The sequence below is a fragment of the Limanda limanda genome, chromosome 10 (assembly GCF_963576545.1).
Source record: "Limanda limanda chromosome 10, fLimLim1.1, whole genome shotgun sequence".
NCBI lineage: Eukaryota > Metazoa > Chordata > Actinopteri > Pleuronectiformes > Pleuronectidae > Limanda > Limanda limanda.
The window spans coordinates 5,291,157-5,318,660 of record NC_083645.1 but is presented as its reverse complement, the minus strand read 5'-3'; the positions used below and the strand labels follow the sequence as shown (position 1 = coordinate 5,318,660).

Sequence of the window (27,504 nt, the reverse complement as noted above, 5' to 3'; positions counted from 1 at the left end):
TAGACAGCATTTCACACCTGTTCTTTCAAGAAGTCCTTAGTTATCTATTTTTAATTAGAAAAATCCAGCAGGACACTTTAAGAAGCTTCTGTATTGACAAGCTTTGATTGAAAATGCAATATGCAAAACGAGATCAAACAAATCCATATAAATCGGGGTAGCTGTGTTAGGCCACTCCCCTATCAGACAAAAGTAAGGGGTCTCTGTGGCGCAATTGGTTAGCGCGTTCGGCTGTTAACTGAAAGGATGGTGGTTCAAGCCCACCCAGGGACGCATGTGCTTTCGTGACATAGGTAGTCTGATCTTGCAAACCAATCTTCTTTCTGTGAACAGAGGGAAGGGTTGGAAAACTGTATGATGAAACTCACGGAACAAGCAGGCAACGAAATAGACAGCATTATACACCTGTTCTTTCAAGAAGTCCTTAGTTATCTATTTTTAATTAGAAAAATCCAGTAGGAGACTTTAACAAGCTTCTGCATTGACAAGCTTTATTTGTAAATGCAATATGCAAAACGAGATCAAACAAATCCATATAAATCGGGGTAGCTGTTTTAGGCCACGCCCCTATCAGATTACAGGAAGGGGGTCACTGTGGGGCAATTGGTTAGCGAGTTCAGCTGTTAACTGAAAGGATGGTGGTTCAAGCCCACCCAGGGACGCATCTGCTTTTATAGAAGCGGTAGTTTGATCTTGAAAACCAATCTTCTTTCTGTGAACATAGGGAAGGGTTGGAACGCCATATGGTGAAACTCATGGAGCAAGCAGGCAACGAAATAGACAGCATTATACACCTGTTCTTTCAAGAAGTCCTTAGTTATCTATTTTTAATTAGAAAAATCCAGCAGGAGACTTTAAGAACCCTGTGTATTGACAAGCTTTATTTGTAAATGTAATATGCAAAACCAGATCAAACAAATCCATGTAAATCGGGGTAGCTGTCTTAGGCCACTCCCCTATCAGACAAAAGTAAGGGGTCTCTGTGGCGCAATTGGTTAGCGCGTTCGGGTGTTAACCGAAAGGATGGTGGTTCAAGCCCACCCAGGGACGCATATGCTTTCATGACATAGGTAGTCTGATCTTGCAAACCAATCTTCTTTCTGTGAACATAGGGAAGGGTTGGAAAAACATATGATGAAACTCATGGAACAACAAGGCAGCGAAATAGACAGCATTTTACACCTGTTCTTTCAAGAAGTCCTTAGTTATCTATTTTTAATTAGAAAAATCCAGCAGGACACTTTAAGAAGCTTCTGTATTGACAAGCTTTGATTTAAAATGCAATATGCAAAACGAGATCAAACAAATCCATATAAATCGGGGTAGCTGTCTTAGGCCACTCCCCTATCAGACAAAAGTAAGGGGTCTCTGTGGCGCAATTGGTTAGCGCGTTCGGCTGTTAACTGAAAGGATGGTGGTTCAAGCCCACCCATGGACGCATGTGCTTTCATGACATAGGTAGTCTGATTTTGAAAACCAATCTTCTTTCTGTGAACAGAGGGAAGGGTTGGAAAACTGTATGATGAAACTCACGCGTTCGGCTGTTAACCGAAAGGATGGTGGTTCAAGCCCACCCAGGGACGCATGTGCTTTCATGACATAGGTAGTCTGATCTTGAAAACTAATCTTCTTTCTGTGAACATAGGGAAGGGTTGGAAAAACATATGATGAAACTCATGGAACAACAAGGCAGCGAAATAGACAGCATTTCACACCTGTTCTTTGAAAAAGTCCTTAGTTATCTATTTTTAATTAGAAAAATCCAGCAGGACACTTTAAGAAGCTTCTGTATTGACAAGCTTTGATTGAAAATGCAATATGCAAAACGAGATCAAACAAATCCATATAAATCGGGTAGCTGTCTTAGGCCACGCCCCTATCAGACAAAAGTAAGGGCGCAATTGGTTCGCGAGTTTGGCTGTTAACCGAAAGGATGGTGGTTCAAGCCCACCCAGGGACGCATGTGCTTTCGTGACATAGGTAGTCTGATCTTGCAAACCAATCTTCTTTCTGTGAACAGAGGGAAGGGTTGGAAAACAAGATCAAACAAATACATATAAATCGGGGTAGCTGTCTTAGGCCACGCCCCTATCAGATTACAGGAAGTGGGTCTCCGTGGCGCAATTGGTAAGCGCGTTCGGCTGTTAACCGAAAGGATGGTGGTTCAAGCCCACCCAGGGACGCATGTGCTTTTATAGAATAGTTAGTTTGATCTTGAAAACTAATCTTCTTTCTGTGAACATAGGGAAGGGTTGGAAAAACATATGATGAAACTCATGGAACAACAAGGCAGCGAAATAGACAGCCTTTTACACCTGTTCTTTCAAGAAGTCCTTAGTTATCTATTTTTAATTAGAAAAATCCAGCAGGACACTTTAAGAAGCTTCTGTATTGACAAGCTTTGATTAAAAATGCAATATGCAAAACGAGATCAAACAAATCCATATAAATCGGGGTAGCTGTCTTAGGCCACTCCCCTATCAGACAAAAGTAAGGGGTCTCTGTGGCGCAATTGGTTAGCGCGTTCGGCTGTTAACTGAAAGGATGGTGGTTCAAGCCCACCCAGGGACGCATGTGCTTTCATGACATAGGTAGTCTGATTTTGAAAACCAATCTTCTTTCTGTGAACAGAGGGAAGGGTTGGAAAACTGTATGATGAAACTCACGCGTTCGGCTGTTAACCGAAAGGATGGTGGTTCAAGCCCACCCAGGGACGCATGTGCTTTTATAGAATAGTTAGTTTGATCTTGAAAACTAATCTTCTTTCTGTGAACATAGGGAAGGGTTGGAAAAACATATGATGAAACTCATGGAACAACAAGGCAGCGAAATAGACAGCCTTTTACACCTGTTCTTTCAAGAAGTCCTTAGTTATCTATTTTTAATTAGAAAAATCCAGCAGGACACTTTAAGAAGCTTCTGTATTGACAAGCTTTGATTAAAAATGCAATATGCAAAACGAGATCAAACAAATCCATATAAATCGGGGTAGCTGTCTTAGGCCACTCCCCTATCAGACAAAAGTAAGGGGTCTCTGTGGCGCAATTGGTTAGCGCGTTCGGCTGTTAACTGAAAGGATGGTGGTTCAAGCCCACCCAGGGACGCATGTGCTTTCATGACATAGGTAGTCTGATTTTGAAAACCAATCTTCTTTCTGTGAACAGAGGGAAGGGTTGGAAAACTGTATGATGAAACTCACGCGTTCGGCTGTTAACCGAAAGGATGGTGGTTCAAGCCCACCCAGGGACGCATGTGCTTTCATGACATAGGTAGTCTGATCTTGAAAACTAATCTTCTTTCTGTGAACATAGGGAAGGGTTGGAAAAACATATGATGAAACTCATGGAACAACAAGGCAGCGAAATAGACAGCATTTCACACCTGTTCTTTGAAAAAGTCCTTAGTTATCTATTTTTAATTAGAAAAATCCAGCAGGACACTTTAAGAAGCTTCTGTATTGACAAGCTTTGATTGAAAATGCAATATGCAAAACGAGATCAAACAAATCCATATAAATCGGGTAGCTGTCTTAGGCCACGCCCCTATCAGACAAAAGTAAGGGGTCTCTGTGGCGCAATTGGTTAGCGAGTTTGGCTGTTAACCGAAAGGATGGTGGTTCAAGCCCACCCAGGGACGCATGTGCTTTCATGACATAGGTAGTCTGATCTTGCAAACCAATCTTCTTTCTGTGAACAGAGGGAAGGGTTGGAAAACGAGATTAAACAAATACATATAAATCGGGGTAGCTGTCTTAGGCCACGCCCCTATCAGATTACAGGAAGTGGGTCTCTGTGGCGCAATTGGTTAGAGCGTTCGGCTGTTAACCGAAAGGATGGTGGTTCAAGCCCACCCAGGGAGGCGTGTTCTGTTATAGAATAGTTAGTTTGATCTTGAAAACTAATCTTCTTTCTGTGAACATAGGGAAGGGTTGGAAAAACATATAATGAAACTCATGGAACAACAAGGCAGTTAAATAGACAGCATTTCACACCTGTTCTTTCAAGAAGTCCTTAGTTATCTATTTTTAATTAGAAAAATCCAGCAGGACACTTTAAGAAGCTTCTGTATTGACAAGCTTTGATTGAAAATGCAATATGCAAAACGAGATCAAACAAATCCATATAAATCGGGGTAGCTGTCTTAGGCCACTCCCCTATCAGACAAAAGTAAGGGGTCTCTGTGGCTTAATTGGTTAGCGCGTTCGGCTGTTAACCAAAAGGATGGTGGTTCAAGCCCACCCAGGGAAGCATGTGCTTTCATGACATAGGTAGTCTGATCTTGCAAACCAATCTTCTTTCTGTGAACAGAGGGAAGGGTTGGAAAACAAGATCAAACAAATACATATAAATCGGGGTAGCTGTCTTAGGCCACGCCCCTATCAGATTACAGGAAGTGGGTCTCTGTGGCGCAATTGGTTGGCGCGTTCGGCTGTTAACCGAAAGGATGGTGGTTCAAGCCCACCCATGGACGCATGTGCTTTCATGACATAAGTAGTCTGATTTTGAAAACCATTCTTCTTTCTGTGAACAGAGGGAAGGGTTGGAAAACTGTATGATGAAACTCACGGAACAAGCAGGCAACGAAATAGACAGCATTATACACCTGTTCTTTCAAGAAGTCCTTAGTTATCTATTTTTAATTAGAAAAATCCAGTAGGAGACTTTAACAAGCTTCTGCATTGACAAGCTTTATTTGTAAATGCAATATGCAAAACGAGATCAAACAAATCCATATAAATCGGGGTAGCTGTTTTAGGCCACGCCCCTATCAGATTACAGGAAGGGGGTCTCTGTGGGGCAATTGGTTAGCGAGTTCAGCTGTTAACTGAAAGGATGGTGGTTCAAGCCCACCCAGGGACGCATCTGCTTTTATAGAAGCGGTAGTTGGATCTTGAAAACCAATCTTCTTTCTGTGAACATAGGGAAGGGTTGGAACGCCATATGGTGAAACTCATGGAGCAAGCAGGCAACGAAATAGACAGCATTATACACCTGTTCTTTCAAGAAGTCCTTAGTTATCTATTTTTAATTAGAAAAATCCAGCAGGAGACTTTAAGAACCCTGTGTATTGACAAGCTTTATTTGTAAATGTAATATGCAAAACCAGATCAAACAAATCCATGTAAATCGGGGTAGCTGTCTTAGGCCACTCCCCTATCAGACAAAAGTAAGGGGTCTCTGTGGCGCAATTGGTTAGCGCGTTCGGGTGTTAACCGAAAGGATGGTGGTTCAAGCCCACCCAGGGACGCATGTGCTTTCATGACATAGGTAGTCTGATCTTGCAAACCAATCTTCTTTCTGTGAACAGAGGGAAGGGTTGGAAAACAAGATTAAACAAATACATATACATCGGGGTAGCTGTCTTAGGCCACGCCCCTATCAGATTACAGGAAGTGGGTCTCTGTGGCGCAATTGGTTAGCGTGTTCGGCTGTTAACCGAAAGGATGGTGATTCAAGCCCACCCAGGGACGCGTGTGCTTTTATAGAATAGTTAGTTTGAATTTGAAAACTAATCTTCTTTCTGTGAACATAGGGAAGGGTTGGAAAAACATATGATGAAACTCATGGAACAACAAGGCAGCGAAATAGACAGCATTTTACACCTGTTCTTTCAAGAAGTCCTTAGTTATCTATTTTTAATTAGAAAAATCCAGCAGGACACTTTAAGAAGCTTCTGTATTGACAAGCTTTGATTTAAAATGCAATATGCAAAACGAGATCAAACAAATCCATATAAATCGGGGTAGCTGTCTTAGGCCACTCCCCTATCAGACAAAAGTAAGGGGTCTCTGTGGCGCAATTGGTTAGCGCGTTCGGCTGTTAACTGAAAGGATGGTGGTTCAAGCCCACCCATGGACGCATGTGCTTTCATGACATAGGTAGTCTGATTTTGAAAACCAATCTTCTTTCTGTGAACAGAGGGAAGGGTTGGAAAACTGTATGATGAAACTCACGCGTTCGGCTGTTAACCGAAAGGATGGTGGTTCAAGCCCACCCAGGGACGCATGTGCTTTCATGACATAGGTAGTCTGATCTTGAAAACTAATCTTCTTTCTGTGAACATAGGGAAGGGTTGGAAAAACATATGATGAAACTCATGGAACAACAAGGCAGCGAAATAGACAGCATTTCACACCTGTTCTTTGAAAAAGTCCTTAGTTATCTATTTTTAATTAGAAAAATCCAGCAGGACACTTTAAGAAGCTTCTGTATTGACAAGCTTTGATTGAAAATGCAATATGCAAAACGAGATCAAACAAATCCATATAAATCGGGTAGCTGTCTTAGGCCACGCCCCTATCAGACAAAAGTAAGGGGTCTCTGTGGCGCAATTGGTTAGCGAGTTTGGCTGTTAACCGAAAGGATGGTGGTTCAAGCCCACCCAGGGACGCATGTGCTTTCATGACATAGGTAGTCTGATCTTGCAAACCAATCTTCTTTCTGTGAACAGAGGGAAGGGTTGGAAAACAAGATCAAACAAATACATATAAATCGGGGTAGCTGTCTTAGGCCACGCCCCTATCAGATTACAGGAAGTGGGTCTCTGTGGCGCAATTGGTTAGAGTGTTCGGCTGTTAACCGAAAGGATGGTGGTTCAAGCCCACCCAGGGAGGCGTGTTCTTTTATAGAATAATTAGTTTGATCTTGAAAACTAATCTTCTTTCTGTGAACATAGGGAAGGGTTGGAAAAACATATGATGAAACTCATGGAACAACAAGGCAGCGAAATAGACAGCATTTCACACCTGTTCTTTCAAGAAGTCCTTAGTTATCTATTTTTAATTAGAAAAATCCAGCAGGACACTTTAAGAAGCTTCTGTATTGACAAGCTTTGATTGAAAATGCAATATGCAAAACGAGATCAAACAAATCCATATAAATCGGGGTAGCTGTCTTAGGCCACTCCCCTATCAGACAAATGTAAGGGGTCTCTGTGGCGCAATTGGTTAGCGCGTTCGGCTGTTAACCAAAAGGATGGTGGTTCAAGCCCACCCAGGGACGCATGTGCTTTCGTGACATAGGTAGTCTGATCTTGCAAACCAATCTTCTTTCTGTGAACAGAGGGAAGGGTTGGAAAACAAGATCAAACAAATACATATAAATCGGGGTAGCTGTCTTAGGCCACGCCCCTATCAGATTACAGGAAGTGGGTCTCCGTGGCGCAATTGGTAAGCGCGTTCGGCTGTTAACCGAAAGGATGGTGGTTCAAGCCCACCCAGGGACGCATGTGCTTTTATAGAATAGTTAGTTTGATCTTGAAAACTAATCTTCTTTCTGTGAACATAGGGAAGGGTTGGAAAAACATATGATGAAACTCATGGAACAACAAGGCAGCGAAATAGACAGCCTTTTACACCTGTTCTTTCAAGAAGTCCTTAGTTATCTATTTTTAATTAGAAAAATCCAGCAGGACACTTTAAGAAGCTTCTGTATTGACAAGCTTTGATTAAAAATGCAATATGCAAAACGAGATCAAACAAATCCATATAAATCGGGGTAGCTGTCTTAGGCCACTCCCCTATCAGACAAAAGTAAGGGGTCTCTGTGGCGCAATTGGTTAGCGCGTTCGGCTGTTAACTGAAAGGATGGTGGTTCAAGCCCACCCAGGGACGCATGTGCTTTCATGACATAGGTAGTCTGATTTTGAAAACCAATCTTCTTTCTGTGAACAGAGGGAAGGGTTGGAAAACTGTATGATGAAACTCACGCGTTCGGCTGTTAACCGAAAGGATGGTGGTTCAAGCCCACCCAGGGACGCATGTGCTTTCATGACATAGGTAGTCTGATCTTGAAAACTAATCTTCTTTCTGTGAACATAGGGAAGGGTTGGAAAAACATATGATGAAACTCATGGAACAACAAGGCAGCGAAATAGACAGCATTTCACACCTGTTCTTTGAAAAAGTCCTTAGTTATCTATTTTTAATTAGAAAAATCCAGCAGGACACTTTAAGAAGCTTCTGTATTGACAAGCTTTGATTGAAAATGCAATATGCAAAACGAGATCAAACAAATCCATATAAATCGGGTAGCTGTCTTAGGCCACGCCCCTATCAGACAAAAGTAAGGGGTCTCTGTGGCGCAATTGGTTAGCGAGTTTGGCTGTTAACCGAAAGGATGGTGGTTCAAGCCCACCCAGGGACGCATGTGCTTTCATGACATAGGTAGTCTGATCTTGCAAACCAATCTTCTTTCTGTGAACAGAGGGAAGGGTTGGAAAACAAGATCAAACAAATACATATAAATCGGGGTAGCTGTCTTAGGCCACGCCCCTATCAGATTACAGGAAGTGGGTCTCTGTGGCGCAATTGGTTAGAGTGTTCGGCTGTTAACCGAAAGGATGGTGGTTCAAGCCCACCCAGGGAGGCGTGTTCTTTTATAGAATAATTAGTTTGATCTTGAAAACTAATCTTCTTTCTGTGAACATAGGGAAGGGTTGGAAAAACATATGATGAAACTCATGGAACAACAAGGCAGCGAAATAGACAGCATTTCACACCTGTTCTTTCAAGAAGTCCTTAGTTATCTATTTTTAATTAGAAAAATCCAGCAGGACACTTTAAGAAGCTTCTGTATTGACAAGCTTTGATTGAAAATGCAATATGCAAAACGAGATCAAACAAATCCATATAAATCGGGGTAGCTGTCTTAGGCCACTCCCCTATCAGACAAATGTAAGGGGTCTCTGTGGCGCAATTGGTTAGCGCGTTCGGCTGTTAACCAAAAGGATGGTGGTTCAAGCCCACCCAGGGACGCATGTGCTTTCGTGACATAGGTAGTCTGATCTTGCAAACCAATCTTCTTTCTGTGAACAGAGGGAAGGGTTGGAAAACAAGATCAAACAAATACATATAAATCGGGGTAGCTGTCTTAGGCCACGCCCCTATCAGATTACAGGAAGTGGGTCTCCGTGGCGCAATTGGTAAGCGCGTTCGGCTGTTAACCGAAAGGATGGTGGTTCAAGCCCACCCAGGGACGCATGTGCTTTTATAGAATAGTTAGTTTGATCTTGAAAACTAATCTTCTTTCTGTGAACATAGGGAAGGGTTGGAAAAACATATGATGAAACTCATGGAACAACAAGGCAGCGAAATAGACAGCCTTTTACACCTGTTCTTTCAAGAAGTCCTTAGTTATCTATTTTTAATTAGAAAAATCCAGCAGGACACTTTAAGAAGCTTCTGTATTGACAAGCTTTGATTAAAAATGCAATATGCAAAACGAGATCAAACAAATCCATATAAATCGGGGTAGCTGTCTTAGGCCACTCCCCTATCAGACAAAAGTAAGGGGTCTCTGTGGCGCAATTGGTTAGCGCGTTCGGCTGTTAACTGAAAGGATGGTGGTTCAAGCCCACCCAGGGACGCATGTGCTTTCATGACATAGGTAGTCTGATTTTGAAAACCAATCTTCTTTCTGTGAACAGAGGGAAGGGTTGGAAAACTGTATGATGAAACTCACGCGTTCGGCTGTTAACCGAAAGGATGGTGGTTCAAGCCCACCCAGGGACGCATGTGCTTTCATGACATAGGTAGTCTGATCTTGAAAACTAATCTTCTTTCTGTGAACATAGGGAAGGGTTGGAAAAACATATGATGAAACTCATGAAACAACAAGGCAGCGAAATAGACAGCATTTCACACCTGTTCTTTGAAAAAGTCCTTAGTTATCTATTTTTAATTAGAAAAATCCAGCAGGACACTTTAAGAAGCTTCTGTATTGACAAGCTTTGATTGAAAATGCAATATGCAAAACGAGATCAAACAAATCCATATAAATCGGGGTAGCTGTCTTAGGCCACTCCCCTATCAGACAAAAGTAAGGGGTCTCTGTGGCTTAATTGGTTAGCGCGTTCGGCTTTTAACCAAAAGGATGGTGGTTCAAGCCCACCCAGGGACGCATGTGCTTTCATGACATAGGTAGTCTGATCTTGCAAACCAATCTTCTTTCTGTGAACAGAGGGAAGGGTTGGAAAACAAGATCAAACAAATACATATAAATCGGGGTAGCTGTCTTAGGCCACGCCCCTATCAGATTACAGGAAGTGGGTCTCTGTGGCGCAATTGGTTAGCGCATTCGGCTGTTAACCGAAAGGATGGTGGTTCAAGCCCACCCAGGGACGCATGTGCTTTTATAGAATAGTTAGTTTGATCTTGAAAACTAATCTTCTTTCTGTGAACATAGGGAAGGGTTGGAAAAACATATGATGAAACTCATGGAACAACAAGGCAGCGAAATAGACAGCCTTTTACACCTGTTCTTTCAAGAAGTCCTTAGTTATCTATTTTTAATTAGAAAAATCCAGCAGGACACTTTAAGAAGCTTCTGTATTGACAAGCTTTGATTAAAAATGCAATATGCAAAACGAGATCAAACAAATCCATATAAATCGGGGTAGCTGTCTTAGGCCACGCCCCTATCAGATTACAGGAAGTGGGTCTTTGTGGCGCAATTGGTTGGCGCGTTCGGCTGTTAACCGAAAGGATGGTGGTTCAAGCCCACCCATGGACGCATGTGCTTTCATGACATAAGTAGTCTGATTTTGAAAACCATTCTTCTTTCTGTGAACAGAGGGAAGGGTTGGAAAACTGTATGATGAAACTCACGGAACAAGCAGGCAACGAAATAGACAGCATTATACACCTGTTCTTTCAAGAAGTCCTTAGTTATCTATTTTTAATTAGAAAAATCCAGTAGGAGACTTTAACAAGCTTCTGCATTGACAAGCTTTATTTGTAAATGCAATATGCAAAACGAGATCAAACAAATCCATATAAATCGGGGTAGCTGTCTTAGGCCACGCCCCTATCAGATTACAGGAAGGGGGTCTCTGTGGGGCAATTGGTTAGCGAGTTCAGCTGTTAACTGAAAGGATGGTGGTTCAAGCCCACCCAGGGACGCATCTGCTTTTATAGAAGCGGTAGTTTGATCTTGAAAACCAATCTTCTTTCTGTGAACATAGGGAAGGGTTGGAACGCCATATGGTGAAACTCATGGAGCAAGCAGGCAACGAAATAGACAGCATTATACACCTGTTCTTTCAAGAAGTCCTTAGTTATCTATTTTTAATTAGAAAAATCCAGCAGGAGACTTTAAGAACCCTGTGTATTGACAAGCTTTATTTGTAAATGTAATATGCAAAACCAGATCAAACAAATCCATGTAAATCGGGGGAGCTGTCTTAGGCCACTCCCCTATCAGACAAAAGTAAGGGGTCTCTGTGGCGCAATTGGTTAGCGCGTTCGGGTGTTAACCGAGAGGATGGTGGTTCAAGCCCACCCAGGGACGCATGTGCTTTCATGACATAGGTAGTCTGATTTTGAAAACCAATCTTCTTTCTGTGAACAGAGGGAAGGGTTGGAAAACTGTATGATGAAACTCACGCGTTCGGCTGTTAACCGAAAGGATGGTGGTTCAAGCCCACCCAGGGACGCATGTGCTTTCATGACATAGGTAGTCTGATCTTGAAAACTAATCTTCTTTCTGTGAACATAGGGAAGGGTTGGAAAAACATATGATGAAACTCATGGAACAACAAGGCAGCGAAATAGACAGCATTTCACACCTGTTCTTTGAAAAAGTCCTTAGTTATCTATTTTTAATTAGAAAAATCCAGCAGGACACTTTAAGAAGCTTCTGTATTGACAAGCTTTGATTGAAAATGCAATATGCAAAACGAGATCAAACAAATCCATATAAATCGGGGTAGCTGTCTTAGGCCACTCCCCTATCAGACAAAAGTAAGGGGTCTCTGTGGCGCAATTGGTTAGTGCGTTCGGCTGTTAACCAAAAGGATGGTGGTTCAAGCCCACCCAGGGACGCATGTGCTTTCATGACATAGGTAGTCTGATCTTGCAAACCAATCTTCTTTCTGCGAACAGAGGGAAGGGTTGGAAAACAAGATCAAACAAATACATATAAATCAGGGTAGCTGTCTTAGGCCACGCCCCTATCAGATTACAGGAAGTGGGTCTCTGTGGCGCAATTGGTTAGTGCGTTCGGCTTTTAACCGAAAGGATGGTAGTTCAAGCCCACCCAGGGACGCATGTGCTTTTATAGAATAGTTAGTTTGATCTTGAAAACTAATCTTCTTTCTGTGAACATAGGGAAGGGTTGGAAAAACATATGATGAAACTCATGGAACAACAAGGCAGCGAAATAGACAGCCTTTTACACCTGTTCTTTCAAGAAGTCCTTAGTTATCTATTTTTAATTAGAAAAATCCAGCAGGACACTTTAAGAAGCTTCTGTATTGACAAGCTTTGATTAAAAATGCAATATGCAAAACGAGATCAAACAAATCCATATAAATCGGGTTAGCTGTCTTAGGCCACGCCCCTATCAGACAAAAGTAAGGGGTCTCTGTGGCGCAATTGGTTAGCGAGTTTGGCTGTTAACCGAAAGGATGGTGGTTCAAGCCCACCCAGGGACGCATGTGCTTTCATGACATAGGTAGTCTGATCTTGCAAACCAATCTTCTTTCTGTGAACAGAGGGAAGGGTTGGAAAACAAGATCAAACAAATACATATAAATCGGGGTAGCTGTCTTAGGCCACGCCCCTATCAGATTACAGGAAGTGGGTCTCTGTGGCGCAATTGGTTAGCGCGTTCGGCTGTTAACCGAAAGGATGTTGGTTCAAGACCACCCAGGGACGCATGTGCTTTTATAAAATAGTTAGTTTGATCTTGAAAACTAATCTTCTTTCTGTGAACATAGGGAAGGGTTGGAAAACAAGATCAAACAAATACTTTTAAATCGGGGTAGCTGTCTTAGGCCACGCCCCTATCAGATTACAGGAAGGAGGTCTCTGTGGTGCAATTGGTTAGCGCGTTCGGCTGTTAACCGAAAGGATGGTGGTTCAAGCCCACCCAGGGACGCATGTGCTTTTATAGAATAGAATAGTTAGTTTGATCTTGAAAACCAATCTTCTTTCTGTGACCATAGGGAAAGGTTGGAAAACCGTACGATGAAACTCATGGAACAAGCAGGCAACGAAATAGACAGCATTATACACCTGTTCTTTCAAGAAGTCCTTAGTTATCAATTTTTAATTAGAATAAGCCAGCAGGAGACATTAATAGCCTTCTGTTTTGACAAGCTTTGTTTGAAAATGCAATATGCAAAACGAGATCAAACAAATCCATATAAATCAGGGTAGCTGTCTTAGGCCACTCCCCTATCAGACAAAAGTAAGGGTTTTCTGTGGCGCAATTGGTTAGTGCATTCGGCTGTTAACCGAAAGGATGGTGGTTCAAGCCCACCCAGGGACGCATGTGCTTTCATGACATAGGTAGTCTGATCTTGAAAACCAATCTTCTTTCTGTGAACAGAGGGAAGGGTTGGAAAACAAGATCAAACAAATACATATAAATCGGGGTAGCTGTTTTAGGCCACGCCCCTATCAGATTACAGGAAGTGGGTCTCTGTGGCACAATTGGTTAGCGCGTTCGGCTGTTAACCGAAAGGATGGTGGTTCAAGCCCATCCAGGGACGCATGTGCTTTTATAGAATAGTTAGTTTGATCTTGAAAACTAATCTTCTTTCTGTGAACATAGGGAAGGGTTGGAAAAACATATGATGAAACTCATGGAACAACAAGGCAGCGAAATAGACAGCATTTCACACCTGTTCTTTCAAGAAGTCCTTAGTTATCTATTTTTAATTAGAAAAATCCAGCAGGACACGTTAAGAAGCTTCTGTATTGACAAGCTTTTATTTAAAATGCAATTTGCAAAACGAGATCAAACGAATCCATATAAATCGGGGTAGCTGTCTTAGGCCACTCCCCTATCAGACAAAAGTAAGGGGTCTCTGTGGCGCAATTGGTTAGCGCGTTCGGCTGTTAACCGAAAGGATGGTGGTTCAAGCCCACCCAGGGACGCATGTGCTTTCATGACATAAGTAGTCTGATTTTGAAAACCATTCTTCTTTCTGTGAACAGAGGGAAGGGTTGGAAAACTGTATGATGAAACTCACGGAACAAGCAGGCAACGAAATAGACAGCATTATACACCTGTTCTTTCAAGAAGTCCTTAGTTATCTATTTTTAATTAGAAAAATCCAGTAGGAGACTTTAACAAGCTTCTGCATTGACAAGCTTTATTTGTAAATGCAATATGCAAAACGAGATCAAACAAATCCATATAAATCGGGGTAGCTGTTTTAGGCCACGCCCCTATCAGATTACAGGAAGTGGGTCTCTGTGGCACAATTGGTTAGCGCGTTCGGCTGTTAACCGAAAGGATGGTGGTTCAAGCCCACCCAGGGACGCATGTGCTTTTATAGAAGCGGTAGTTTGATCTTGAAAACCAATCTTCTTTCTGTGAACATAGGGAAGGGTTGGAACGCCATATGGTGAAACTCATGGAGCAAGCAGGCAACGAAATAGACAGCATTATACACCTGTTCTTTCAAGAAGTCCTTAGTTATCTATTTTTAATTAGAAAAATCCAGCAGGAGACTTTAAGAACCCTGTGTATTGACAAGCTTTATTTGTAAATGTAATATGCAAAACCAGATCAAACAAATCCATGTAAATCGGGGTAGCTGTCTTAGGCCACTCCCCTATCAGACAAAAGTAAGGGGTCTCTGTGGCGCAATTGGTTAGCTCGTTCGGCTGTTAACCGAAAGGATGGTGGTTCAAGCCCACCCAGGGACGCATGTGCTTTTATAGAATAGTTAGTTTGATCTTGAAAACTAATCTTCTTTCTGTGAACATAGGGAAGGGTTGGAAAAACATATGATAAAACTCATGGAACAACAAGGCAGCGAAATAGACAGCATTTTACACCTGTTCTTTCAAGAAGTCCTTAGTTATCTATTTTTAATTAGAAAAATCCAGTAGGAGACTTTAACAAGCTTCTGCATTGACAAGCTTTATTTGTAAATGCAATATGCAAAACGAGATCAAACAAATCCATATAAATCGGGGTAGCTGTCTTAGGCCACGCCCCTATCAGATTAAAGGAAGGAGGTCTCTGTGACGCAATTGGTTAGCGCGTTCGGCTGTTAACCGAAAGGATGGTGGTTCAAGCCCACCCAGGGACGCATGTGCTTTCATGACATAGGTAGTCTGATCTTGCAAACCAATCTTCTTTCTGTGAACAGAGGGAAGGGTTGGAAAAACATATGATGAAACTCATGGAACAACAAGGCAGCGAAATAGACAGCCTTTTACACCTGTTCTTTCAAGAAGTCCTTAGTTATCTATTTTTAATTAGAAAAATCCAGCAGGACACTTTAAGAAGCTTCTGTATTGACAAGCTTTGATTAAAAATGCAATATGCAAAACGAGATCAAACAAATCCATATAAATCGGGTTAGCTGTCTTAGGCCACGCCCCTATCAGATTAAAGGAAGGAGGTCTCTGTGACGCAATTGGTTTGTGCATTCGGCTGTTAACCGAAAGGATGGTGGTTCAAGCCCACCCAGGGACGCATGTGCTTTCATGACATAGGTAGTCTGATCTTGAAAACCAATCTTCTTTCTGTGAACAGAGGGAAGGGTTGGAAAACGAGATCAAACAAATACATATAAATCGGGGTAGCTGTTTTAGGCCACGCCCCTATCAGATTACAGGAAGTGGGTCTCTGTGGCACAATTGGTTAGCGCGTTCGGCTGTTAACCGAAAGGATGGTGGTTCAAGCCCATCCAGGGACGCATGTGCTTTTATAGAATAGTTAGTTTGATCTTGAAAACTAATCTTCTTTCTGTGAACATAGGGAAGGGTTGGAAAAACATATGATGAAACTCATGGAACAACAAGGCAGCGAAATAGACAGCATTTCACACCTGTTCTTTCAAGAAGTCCTTAGTTATCTATTTTTAATTAGAAAAATCCAGCAGGACACGTTAAGAAGCTTCTGTATTGACAAGCTTTTATTTAAAATGCAATATGCAAAACGAGATCAAACAAATCCATATAAATCGGGGTAGCTGTGTTAGGCCACTCCCCTATCAGACAAAAGTAAGGGGTCTCTGTGGCGCAATTGGTTGGCGAGTTCGGCTGTTAACCGAAAGGATGGTGGTTCAAGCCCACCCATGGACGCATGTGCTTTCATGACATAAGTAGTCTGATTTTGAAAACCATTCTTCTTTCTGTGAACAGAGGGAAGGGTTGGAAAACAAGATCAAACAAATACATATGAATCGGGGTAGCTGTTTTAGGCCACGCCCCTATCAGATTACAGGAAGTGGGTCTCTGTGGCACAATTGGTTAGCGCGTTCGGCTGTTAACCGAAAGGATGGTGGTTCAAGCCCACCCAGGGACGCATGTGCTTTTATAGAAGCGGTAGTTTGATCTTGAAAACCAATCTTCTTTCTGTGAACATAGGGAAGGGTTGGAACGCCATATGGTGAAACTCATGGAGCAAGCAGGCAACGAAATAGACAGCATTATACACCTGTTCTTTCAAGAAGTCCTTAGTTATCTATTTTTAATTAGAAAAATCCAGCAGGAGACTTTAAGAACCCTGTGTATTGACAAGCTTTATTTGTAAATGTAATATGCAAAACCAGATCAAACAAATCCATGTAAATCGGGGTAGCTGTCTTAGGCCACTCCCCTATCAGACAAAAGTAAGGGGTCTCTGTGGCGCAATTGGTTAGCTCGTTCGGCTGTTAACCGAAAGGATGGTGGTTCAAGCCCACCCAGGGACGCATGTGCTTTCATGACATAGGTAGTCTGATTTTGAAAACCAATCTTCTTTCTGTGAACAGAGGGAAGGGTTGGAAAACAAGATCAAACAAATACATATAAATCGGGGTAGCTGTCTTAGGCCACGCCCCTATCAGATTACAGGAAGTGGGTCTCTGTGGCGCAATTGGTTAGCGTGTTCGGCTGTTAACCGAAAGGATGGTGGTTCAAGCCCACCCAGGGACGCGTGTGCTTTTATAGAATAGTTAGTTTGATCTTGAAAACTAATCTTCTTTCTGTGAACATAGGGAAGGGTTGGAAAAACATATGATGAAACTCATGGAACAACAAGGCAGCGAAATAGACAGCATTTTACACCTGTTCTTTCAAGAAGTCCTTAGTTATCTATTTTTAATTACAAAAATCCAGCAGGACACTTTAAGAAGCTTCTGTATTGACAAGCTTTGATTTAAAATGCAATATGCAAAACGAGATCAAACAAATCCATATAAATCGGGGTAGCTGTCTTATACCACTCCCCTATCAGACAAAAGTAAGGGGTCTCTGTGGCGCAATTGGTTAGCGCGTTCGGCTGTTAACTGAAAGGATGGTGGTTCAAGCCCACCCAGGGACGCATGTGCTTTCATGACATAGGTAGTCTGATTTTGAAAACCAATCTTCTTTCTGTGAACAGAGGGAAGGGTTGGAAAACTGTATGATGAAACTCACGCGTTCGGCTGTTAACCGAAAGGATGGTGGTTCAAGCCCACCCAGGGACGCATGTGCTTTCATGACATAGGTAGTCTGATCTTGAAAACTAATCTTCTTTCTGTGAACATAGGGAAGGGTTGGAAAAACATATGATGAAACTCATGGAACAACAAGGCAGCGAAATAGACAGCATTTCACACCTGTTCTTTGAAAAAGTCCTTAGTTATCTATTTTTAATTAGAAAAATCCAGCAGGACACTTTAAGAAGCTTCTGTATTGACAAGCTTTGATTGAAAATGCAATATGCAAAACGAGATCAAACAAATCCATATAAATCGGGGTAGCTGTCTTAGGCCACTCCCCTATCAGACAAAAGTAAGGGGTCTCTGTGGCGCAATTGGTTAGTGCGTTCGGCTGTTAACCAAAAGGATGGTGGTTCAAGCCCACCCAGGGACGCATGTGCTTTCATGACATAGGTAGTCTGATCTTGCAAACCAATCTTCTTTCTGCGAACAGAGGGAAGGGTTGGAAAACAAGATCAAACAAATACATATAAATCGGGGTAGCTGTCTTAGGCCACGCCCCTATCAGATTACAGGAAGTGGGTCTCTGTGGCGCAATTGGTTAGCGCGTTCGGCTGTTAACCGAAAGGATGGTGGTTCAAGCCCACCCAGGGACGCATGTGCTTTTATAGAATAGTTAGTTTGATCTTGAAAACTAATCTTCTTTCTGTGAACATAGGGAAGGGTTGGAAAAACATATGATGAAACTCATGGAACAACAAGGCAGCGAAATAGACAGCCTTTTACACCTGTTCTTTCAAGAAGTCCTTAGTTATCTATTTTTAATTAGAAAAATCCAGCAGGACACTTTAAGAAGCTTCTGTATTGACAAGCTTTGATTAAAAATGCAATATGCAAAACGAGATCAAACAAATCCATATAAATCGGGGTAGCTGTCTTAGGCCACTCCTCTATCAGACAAAAGTAAGGGGTCTCTGTGGCGCAATTGGTTAGCGAGTTCGGCTGTTAACCGAAAGGATGGTGGTTCAAGCCCACCCAGGGACGCATGTGCTTCCATGACATAGGTAGTCTGATTTTGAAAACCAATCTTCTTTCTGTGAACAGAGGGAAGGGTTGGAAAACTGTATGATGAAACTCACGGAACAAGCAGGCAACGAAATAGACAGCATTATACACCTGTTCTTTCAAGAAGTCCTTAGTTATCTATTTTTAATTAGAAAAATCAAGTAGGAGACTTTAACAAGCTTCTGCATTGACAAGCTTTATTTGTAAATGCAATGTGCAAAACGAGATCAAACAAATCCATATAAATCGGGTTAGCTGTCTTAGGCCACGCCCCTATCAGATTAAAGGAAGGAGGTCTCTGTGACGCAATTGGTTAGCGCGTTCGGCTGTTAACCGAAAGGATGGTGGTTCAAGCCCACCCAGGGACGCATGTGCTTTCATGACATAGGTAGTCTGATCTTGCAAACCAATCTTCTTTCTGTGAACAGAGGGAAGGGTTGGAAAACAAGATCAAACAAATACATATAAATCGGGGTAGCTGTCTTAGGCCACGCCCCTATCAGATTACAGGAAGTGGGTCTCTGTGGCGCAATTGGTTAGCGCGTTCGGCTGTTAACCGAAAGGATGTTGGTTCAAGCCCACCCAGGGACGCATGTGCTTTTATAAAATAGTTAGTTTGATCTTGAAAACTAATCTTCTTTCTGTGAACATAGGGAAGGGTTGGAAAACAAGATCAAACAAATACATATAAATCGGGGTAGCTGTCTTAGGCCACGCCCCTATCAGATTACAGGAAGGAGGTCTCTGTGGTGCAATTTGTTAGCGCGTTCGGCTGTTAACCGAAAGGATGGTGGTTCAAGCCTACCCAGGGACGCATGTGCTACTATAGAATAGAATAGTTAGTTTGATCTTGAAAACCAATCTTCTTTCTGTGACCATAGGGAAAGGTTGGAAAACCGTACGATGAAACTCATGGAACAAGCAGGCAACGAAATAGACAGCATTATACACCTGTTCTTTCAAGAAGTCCTTAGTTATCAATTTTTAATTAGAATAAGCCAGCAGGAGACATTAATAGCCTTCTGTTTTGACAAGCTTTGTTTGAAAATGCAATATGCAAAACGAGATCAAACAAATCCATATAAATCAGGGTAGCTGTCTTAGGCCACTCCCCTATCAGACAAAAGTAAGGGTTTTCTGTGGCGCAATTGGTTAGTGCATTCGGCTGTTAACCGAAAGGATGGTGGTTCAAGCCCACCCAGGGACGCATGTGCTTTCATGACATAGGTAGTCTGATCTTGAAAACCAATCTTCTTTCTGTGAACAGAGGGAAGGGTTGGAAAACAAGATCAAACAAATACATATAAATCGGGGTAGCTGTTTTAGGCCACGCCCCTATCAGATTACAGGAAGTGGGTCTCTGTGGCACAATTGGTTAGCGCGTTCGGCTGTTAACCGAAAGGATGGTGGTTCAAGCCCATCCAGGGACGCATGTGCTTTTATAGAATAGTTAGTTTGATCTTGAAAACTAATCTTCTTTCTGTGAACATAGGGAAGGGTTGGAAAAACATATGATGAAACTCATGGAACAACAAGGCAGCGAAATAGACAGCATTTTACACCTGTTCTTTCAAGAAGTCCTTAGTTATCTATTTTTAATTACAAAAATCCAGCAGGACACTTTAAGAAGCTTCTGTATTGACAAGCTTTGATTTAAAATGCAATATGCAAAACGAGATCAAACAAATCCATATAAATCGGGGTAGCTGTCTTAGGCCACTCCCCTATCAGACAAAAGTAAGGGGTCTCTGTGGCGCAATTGGTTAGCGCGTTCGGCTGTTAACTGAAAGGATGGTGGTTCAAGCCCACCCAGGGACGCATGTGCTTTCATGACATACGTAGTCTGATTTTGAAAACCAATCTTCTTTCTGTGAACAGAGGGAAGGGTTGGAAAACTGTATGATGAAACTCACGCGTTCGGCTGTTAACCGAAAGGATGGTGGTTCAAGCCCACCCAGGGACGCATGTGCTTTCATGACATAGGTAGTCTGATCTTGAAAACTAATCTTCTTTCTGTGAACATAGGGAAGGGTTGGAAAAACATATGATGAAACTCATGGAACAACAAGGCAGCGAAATAGACAGCCTTTTACACCTGTTCTTTCAAGAAGTCCTTAGTTATCTATTTTTAATTAGAAAAATCCAGCAGGACACTTTAAGAAGCTTCTGTATTGACAAGCTTTGATTAAAAATGCAATATGCAAAACGAGATCAAACAAATCCATATAAATCGGGGTAGCTGTCTTAGGCCACTCCTCTATCAGACAAAAGTAAGGGGTCTCTGTGGCGCAATTGGTTAGCGAGTTCGGCTGTTTACCGAAAGGATGGTGGTTCAAGCCCACCCAGGGACGCATGTGCTTTCATGACATAGGTAGTCTGATCTTGAAAACCAATCTTCTTTCTGTGAACAGAGGGAAGGGTTGGAAAACAAGATCAAACAAATACATATAAATCGGGGTAGCTGTTTTAGGCCACGCCCCTATCAGATTACAGGAAGTGGGTCTCTGTGGCACAATTGGTTAGCGCGTTCGGCTGTTAACCGAAAGGATGGTGGTTCAAGCCCACCCAGGGACGCATGTGCTTTTATAGAAGCGGTAGTTTGATCTTGAAAACCAATCTTCTTTCTGTGAACATAGGGAAGGGTTGGAACGCCATATGGTGAAACTCATGGAGCAAGCAGGCAACGAAATAGACAGCATTATACACCTGTTCTTTCAAGAAGTCCTTAGTTATCTATTTTTAATTAGAAAAATCCAGCAGGAGACTTTAAGAACCCTGTGTATTGACAAGCTTTATTTGTAAATGTAATATGCAAAACCAGATCAAACAAATCCATGTAAATCGGGGTAGCTGTCTTAGGCCACTCCCCTATCAGACAAAAGTAAGGGGTCTCTGTGGCGCAATTGGTTAGCTCGTTCGGCTGTTAACCGAAAGGATGGTGGTTCAAGCCCACCCAGGGACGCATGTGCTTTTATAGAATAGTTAGTTTGATCTTGAAAACTAATCTTCTTTCTGTGAACATAGGGAAGGGTTGGAAAAACATATGATGAAACTCATGGAACAACAAGGCAGCGAAATAGACAGCATTTCACACCTGTTCTTTCAAGAAGTCCTTAGTTATCTATTTTTAATTAGAAAAATCCAGCAGGACACTTTAAGAAGCTTCTGTATTGACAAGCTTTGATTGAAAATGCAATATGCAAAACGAGATCAAACAAATCCATATAAATCGGGGTAGCTGTCTTAGGCCACTCCCCTATCAGACAAAAGTAAGGGGTATCTGTGGCGCAATTGGTTAGCACGTTCGGCTGTTAACCGAAAGGATGGTGGTTCAAGCCCACCCAGGGACGCATGTGCTTTCATGACATAGGTAGTCTGATCTTGCAAACCAATCTTCTTTCTGTATACAGAGGGAATGGTTGGAAAACAAGATCAAACAAATACATATAAATCGGGGTAGCTGTCTTAGGCCACGCCCCTATCAGATTACAGGAAGTGGGTCTCTGTGGCGCAATTGGTTAGCGCGTTCGGCTGTTAACCGAAAGGATGTTGGTTCAAGCCCACCCAGGGACGCATGTGCTTTTATAGAATAGTTAGTTTGATCTTGAAAACTAATCTTCTTTCTGTGAACATAGGGAAGGGTTGGAAAAACATATGATGAAACTCATGGAACAACAAGGCAGCGAAATAGACAGCATTTCACACCTGTTCTTTCAAGAAGTCCTTAGTTATCTATTTTTAATTAGAAAAATCCAGCAGGACACTTTAAGAAGCTTCTGTATTGACAAGCTTTGATTGAAAATGCAATATGCAAAACGAGATCAAACAAATCCATATAAATCGGGGTAGCTGTCTTAGGCCACTCCCCTATCAGACAAAAGTAAGGGGTCTCTGTGGCGCAATTGGTTAGCACGTTCGGCTGTTAACCGAAAGGATGGTGGTTCAAGCCCACCCAGGGACGCATGTGCTTTCATGACATAGGTAGTCTGATCTTGCAAACCAATCTTCTTTCTGTGAACAGACAAATACATATAAATCGGGGTAGCTGTCTTAGGCCACGCCCCTATCAGATTACAGGAAGTCGGTCTCTGTGGCGCAATTGGTTAGCGCGTTCGGCTGTTAACCGAAAGGATGGTGGTTCAAGCCCACCCAGGGACGCATGTGCTTTCATGACATAGATAGTCTGATCTTGCAAACCAATCTTCTTTCTGTATACAGAGGGAATGGTTGGAAAACAAGATCAAACAAATACATATAAATCGGGTTAGCTGTCTTAGGCCACGCCCCTATCAGATTAAAGGAAGGAGGTCTCTGTGACGCAATTGGTTAGCGCGTTCGGCTGTTAACCGAAAGGATGGTGGTTCAAGCCCACCCAGGGACGCATGTGCTTTCATGACATAGGTAGTCTGATCTTGCAAACCAATCTTCTTTCTGTGAACAGAGGGAAGGGTTGGAAAACAAGATCAAACAAATACATATAAATCGGGGTAGCTGTCTTAGGCCACGCCCCTATCAGATTACAGGAAGTGGGTCTCTGTGGCGCAATTGGTTAGCGCGTTCGGCTGTTAACCGAAAGGATGTTGGTTCAAGCCCACCCAGGGACGCATGTGCTTTTATAAAATAGTTAGTTTGATCTTGAAAACTAATCTTCTTTCTGTGAACATAGGGAAGGGTTGGAAAACAAGATCAAACAAATACATATAAATCGGGGTAGCTGTCTTAGGCCACGCCCCTATCAGATTACAGGAAGGAGGTCTCTGTGGTGCAATTGGTTAGTGCGTTCGGCTGTTAACCGAAAGGATGGTGGTTCAAGCCCACCCAGGGACGCATGTGCTTTTATAGAATAGTTAGTTTGATCTTGAAAACCAATCTTCTTTCTGTGACCATAGGGAAAGGTTGGAAAACCGTACGATGAAAATCATCGAACAAGCAGGCAACGAAATAGACAGCATTATACACCTGTTCTTTCAAGAAGTCCTTAGTTATCAATTTTTAATTAGAATAAGCCAGCAGGAGACATTAATAGCCTTCTGTTTTGACAAGCTTTGTTTGAAAATGCAATATGCAAAACGAGATCAAACAAATACATATAAATCAGGGTAGCTGTCTTAGGCCACTCCCCTATCAGACAAAAGTAAGGGTTTTCTGTGGCGCAATTGGTTAGCGCATTCGGCTGTTAACCGAAAGGATGGTGGTTCAAGCCCATCCAGGGACGCATGTGCTTTCATGACATAGGTAGTCTGATCTTGAAAACCAATCTTCTTTCTGTGAACAGAGGGAAGGGTTGGAAAACAAGATCAAACAAATACATATGAATCGGGGTAGCTGTTTTAGGCCACGCCCCTATCAGATTACAGGAAGTGGGTCTCTGTGGCACAATTGGTTAGCGCGTTCGGCTGTTAACCGAAAGGATGGTGGTTCAAGCCCACCCAGGGACGCATGTGCTTTTATAGAAGCGGTAGTTTGATCTTGAAAACCAATCTTCTTTCTGTGAACATAGGGAAGGGTTGGAACGCCATATGGTGAAACTCATGGAGCAAGCAGGCAACGAAATAGACAGCATTATACACCTGTTCTTTCAAGAAGTCCTTAGTTATCTATTTTTAATTAGAAAAATCCAGCAGGAGACTTTAAGAACCCTGTGTATTGACAAGCTTTATTTGTAAATGTAATATGCAAAACCAGATCAAACAAATCCATGTAAATCGGGGTAGCTGTCTTAGGCCACTCCCCTATCAGACAAAAGTAAGGGGTCTCTGTGGCGCAATTGGTTAGCGCGTTCGGCTGTTAACCGAAAGGATGGTGGTTCAAGCCCACCCAGGGACGCATGTGCTTTCATGACATAGGTAGTCTGATCTTGCAAACCAATCTTCTTTCTGTGAACAGAGGGAAGGGTTGGAAAACAAGATCAAACAAATACATATAAATCGGGGTAGCTGTCTTAGGCCACGCCCCTATCAGATTACAGGAAGTGGGTCTCTGTGGCGCAATTGGTTAGCGTGTTCGGCTGTTAACCGAAAGGATGGTGGTTCAAGCCCACCCAGGGACGCGTGTGCTTTTATAGAATAGTTAGTTTGATTTTGAAAACTAATCTTCTTTCTGTGAACATAGGGAAGGGTTGGAAAAACATATGATGAAACTCATGGAACAACAAGGCAGCGAAATAGACAGCATTTTACACCTGTTCTTTCAAGAAGTCCTTAGTTATCTATTTTTAATTAGAAAAATCCAGCAGGACACTTTAAGAAGCTTCTGTATTGACAAGCTTTGATTTAAAATGCAATATGCAAAACGAGATCAAACAAATCCATATAAATCGGGGTAGCTGTCTTAGGCCACTCCCCTATCAGACAAAAGTAAGGGGTCTCTGTGGCGCAATTGGTTACGAGTTCGGCTGTTAACCGAAAGGATGGTGGTTCAAGCCCACCCAGGGACGCATGTGCTTTCATGACATAGGTAGTCTGATCTTGAAAACTAATCTTCTTTCTGTGAACATAGGGAAGGGTTGGAAAAACATATGATGAAACTCATGGAACAACAAGGCAGCGAAATAGACAGCATTTCACACCTGTTCTTTGAAAAAGTCCTTAGTTATCTATTTTTAATTAGAAAAATCCAGCAGGACACGTTAAGAAGCTTCTGTATTGACAAGCTTTTATTTAAAATGCAATATGCAAAACGAGATCAAACAAATCCATATAAATCGGGGTAGCTGTGTTAGGCCACTCCCCTATCAGACAAAAGTAAGGGGTCTCTGTGGCGCAATTGGTTGGCGCGTTCGGCTGTTAACCGAAAGGATGGTGGTTCAAGCCCACCCATGGACGCATGTGCTTTCATGACATAAGAAGTCTGATTTTGAAAACCATTCTTCTTTCTGTGAACAGAGGGAAGGGTTGGAAAACAAGATCAAACAAATACATATGAATCAGGGTAGCTGTTTTAGGCCACGCCCCTATCAGATTACAGGAAGTGGGTCTCTGTGGCACAATTGGTTAGCGCGTTCGGCTGTTAACCGAAAGGATGGTGGTTCAAGCCCACCCAGGGACGCATGTGCTTTTATAGAAGCGGTAGTTTGATCTTGAAAACCAATCTTCTTTCTGTGAACATAGGGAAGGGTTGGAACGCCATATGGTGAAACTCATGGAGCAAGCAGGCAACGAAATAGACAGCATTATACACCTGTTCTTTCAAGAAGTCCTTAGTTATCTATTTTTAATTAGAAAAATCCAGCAGGAGACTTTAAGAACCCTGTGTATTGACAAGCTTTATTTGTAAATGTAATATGCAAAACCAGATCAAACAAATCCATGTAAATCGGGGTAGCTGTCTTAGGCCACTCCCCTATCAGACAAAAGTAAGGGGTCTCTGTGGCGCAATTGGTTAGCTCGTTCGGCTGTTAACCGAAAGGATGGTGGTTCAAGCCCACCCAGGGACGCATGTGCTTTTATAGAATAGTTAGTTTGATCTTGAAAACTAATCTTCTTTCTGTGAACATAGGGAAGGGTTGGAAAAACATATGATAAAACTCATGGAACAACAAGGCAGCGAAATAGACAGCATTTTACACCTGTTCTTTGAAGAAGTCCTTAGTTATCTATTTTTAATTAGAAAAATCCAGTAGGAGACTTTAACAAGCTTCTGCATTGACAAGCTTTATTTGTAAATGCAATATGCAAAACGAGATCAAACAAATCCATATAAATCGGGTTAGCTGTCTTAGGCCACGCCCCTATCAGATTAAAGAAAGGAGGTCTCTGTGACGCAATTGGTTAGCGCGTTCGGCTGTTAACCGAAAGGATGGTGGTTCAAGCCCACCCAGGGACGCATGTGCTTTCATGACATAGGTAGTCTGATCTTGCAAACCAATCTTCTTTCTGTGAACAGAGGGAAGGGTTGGAAAAACATATGATGAAACTCATGGAACAACAAGGCAGCGAAATAGACAGCCTTTTACACCTGTTCTTTCAAGAAGTCCTTAGTTATCTATTTTTAATTAGAAAAATCCAGCAGGACACTTTAAGAAGCTTCTGTATTGAAAAGCTTTGATTAAAAATGCAATATGCAAAACGAGATCAAACAAATCCATATAAATCGGGTTAGCTGTCTTAGGCCACGCCCCTATCAGATTAAAGGAAGGAGGTCTCTGTGACGCAATTGGTTAGCGCGTTCGGCTGTTAACCGAAAGGATGGTGGTTCAAGCCCACCCAGGGACGCATGTGCTTTCATGACATAGGTAGTCTGATCTTGCAAACCAATCTTCTTTGTGTGAACAGAGGGAAGGGTTGGAAAACAAGATCAAACAAATACATATAAATCGGGGTAGCTGTCTTAGGCCACGCCCCTATCAGATTACAGGAAGTAGGTCTCTGTGGCGCAATTGGTTAGCGCGTTCGGCTGTTAACCGAAAGGATGTTGGTTCAAGCCCACCCAGGGACGCTTGTGCTTTTATAAAATAGTTAGTTTGATCTTGAAAACTAATCTTCTTTCTGTGAACATAGGGAAGGGTTGGAAAACAAGATCAAACAAATACATATAAATCGGGGTAGCTGTCTTAGGCCACGCCCCTATCAGATTACAGGAAGGAGGTCTCTGTGGTGCAATTGGTTAGCGCGTTCGGCTGTTAACCGAAAGGATGGTGGTTCAAGCCCAACCAGGGACGCATGTGCTTTTATAGAATAGTTAGTTTGATCTTGAAAACCAATCTTCTTTCTGTGACCATAGGGAAAGGTTGGAAAACCGTACGATGAAAATCATGGAACAAGCAGGCAACGAAATAGACAGCATTATACACCTGTTCTTTCAAGAAGTCCTTAGTTATCAATTTTTAATTAGAATAAGCCAGCAGGAGACATTAATAGCCTTCTGTTTTGACAAGCTTTGTTTGAAAATGCAATATGCAAAACGAGATCAAACAAATACATATAAATCAGGGTAGCTGTCTTAGGCCACTCCCCTATCAGACAAAAGTAAGGGTTTTCTGTGGCGCAATTGGTTAGCGCATTCGGCTGTTAACCGAAAGGATGGTGGTTCAAGCCCATCCAGGGACGCATGTGCTTTCATGACATAGGT

At 42.3% G+C, this 27,504-nt stretch overlaps 16 non-coding genes across 16 annotated transcripts; all 16 read left to right on the top strand.

Annotated features, from left to right (window-relative positions):
* Positions 1–199: 199 nt before the first annotated feature.
* trnan-guu (transfer RNA asparagine (anticodon GUU)) lies at positions 200–273 on the top strand. Its single transcript has one exon. It is a non-coding gene; the product is annotated as a tRNA-Asn (tRNA).
* A 2,224-nt stretch (positions 274–2,497) lies between these two features.
* Positions 2,498–2,571, top strand: trnan-guu (transfer RNA asparagine (anticodon GUU)). Its single transcript has one exon. It is a non-coding gene; the product is annotated as a tRNA-Asn (tRNA).
* A 459-nt stretch (positions 2,572–3,030) lies between these two features.
* Positions 3,031–3,104, top strand: trnan-guu (transfer RNA asparagine (anticodon GUU)). The gene has a single exon. It is a non-coding gene; the product is annotated as a tRNA-Asn (tRNA).
* Positions 3,105–7,538: 4,434 nt separating this feature from the next.
* trnan-guu (transfer RNA asparagine (anticodon GUU)) lies at positions 7,539–7,612 on the top strand. The gene has a single exon. It is a non-coding gene; the product is annotated as a tRNA-Asn (tRNA).
* Positions 7,613–9,292: 1,680 nt separating this feature from the next.
* On the top strand, positions 9,293–9,366 carry trnan-guu (transfer RNA asparagine (anticodon GUU)). The gene has a single exon. It is a non-coding gene; the product is annotated as a tRNA-Asn (tRNA).
* Positions 9,367–9,825: 459 nt separating this feature from the next.
* On the top strand, positions 9,826–9,899 carry trnak-uuu (transfer RNA lysine (anticodon UUU)). The gene has a single exon. It is a non-coding gene; the product is annotated as a tRNA-Lys (tRNA).
* Positions 9,900–10,048: 149 nt separating this feature from the next.
* trnan-guu (transfer RNA asparagine (anticodon GUU)) lies at positions 10,049–10,122 on the top strand. Its single transcript has one exon. It is a non-coding gene; the product is annotated as a tRNA-Asn (tRNA).
* A 1,848-nt stretch (positions 10,123–11,970) lies between these two features.
* trnak-uuu (transfer RNA lysine (anticodon UUU)) lies at positions 11,971–12,044 on the top strand. The gene has a single exon. It is a non-coding gene; the product is annotated as a tRNA-Lys (tRNA).
* A 1,764-nt stretch (positions 12,045–13,808) lies between these two features.
* Positions 13,809–13,882, top strand: trnan-guu (transfer RNA asparagine (anticodon GUU)). The gene has a single exon. It is a non-coding gene; the product is annotated as a tRNA-Asn (tRNA).
* A 2,926-nt stretch (positions 13,883–16,808) lies between these two features.
* trnan-guu (transfer RNA asparagine (anticodon GUU)) lies at positions 16,809–16,882 on the top strand. The gene has a single exon. It is a non-coding gene; the product is annotated as a tRNA-Asn (tRNA).
* A 314-nt stretch (positions 16,883–17,196) lies between these two features.
* Positions 17,197–17,270, top strand: trnan-guu (transfer RNA asparagine (anticodon GUU)). Its single transcript has one exon. It is a non-coding gene; the product is annotated as a tRNA-Asn (tRNA).
* Positions 17,271–17,952: 682 nt separating this feature from the next.
* trnan-guu (transfer RNA asparagine (anticodon GUU)) lies at positions 17,953–18,026 on the top strand. Its single transcript has one exon. It is a non-coding gene; the product is annotated as a tRNA-Asn (tRNA).
* A 2,153-nt stretch (positions 18,027–20,179) lies between these two features.
* Positions 20,180–20,253, top strand: trnan-guu (transfer RNA asparagine (anticodon GUU)). Its single transcript has one exon. It is a non-coding gene; the product is annotated as a tRNA-Asn (tRNA).
* A 2,266-nt stretch (positions 20,254–22,519) lies between these two features.
* On the top strand, positions 22,520–22,593 carry trnan-guu (transfer RNA asparagine (anticodon GUU)). Its single transcript has one exon. It is a non-coding gene; the product is annotated as a tRNA-Asn (tRNA).
* A 1,594-nt stretch (positions 22,594–24,187) lies between these two features.
* On the top strand, positions 24,188–24,261 carry trnan-guu (transfer RNA asparagine (anticodon GUU)). Its single transcript has one exon. It is a non-coding gene; the product is annotated as a tRNA-Asn (tRNA).
* A 149-nt stretch (positions 24,262–24,410) lies between these two features.
* On the top strand, positions 24,411–24,484 carry trnan-guu (transfer RNA asparagine (anticodon GUU)). The gene has a single exon. It is a non-coding gene; the product is annotated as a tRNA-Asn (tRNA).
* The last annotated feature ends 3,020 nt before the right edge of the window (positions 24,485–27,504 follow it).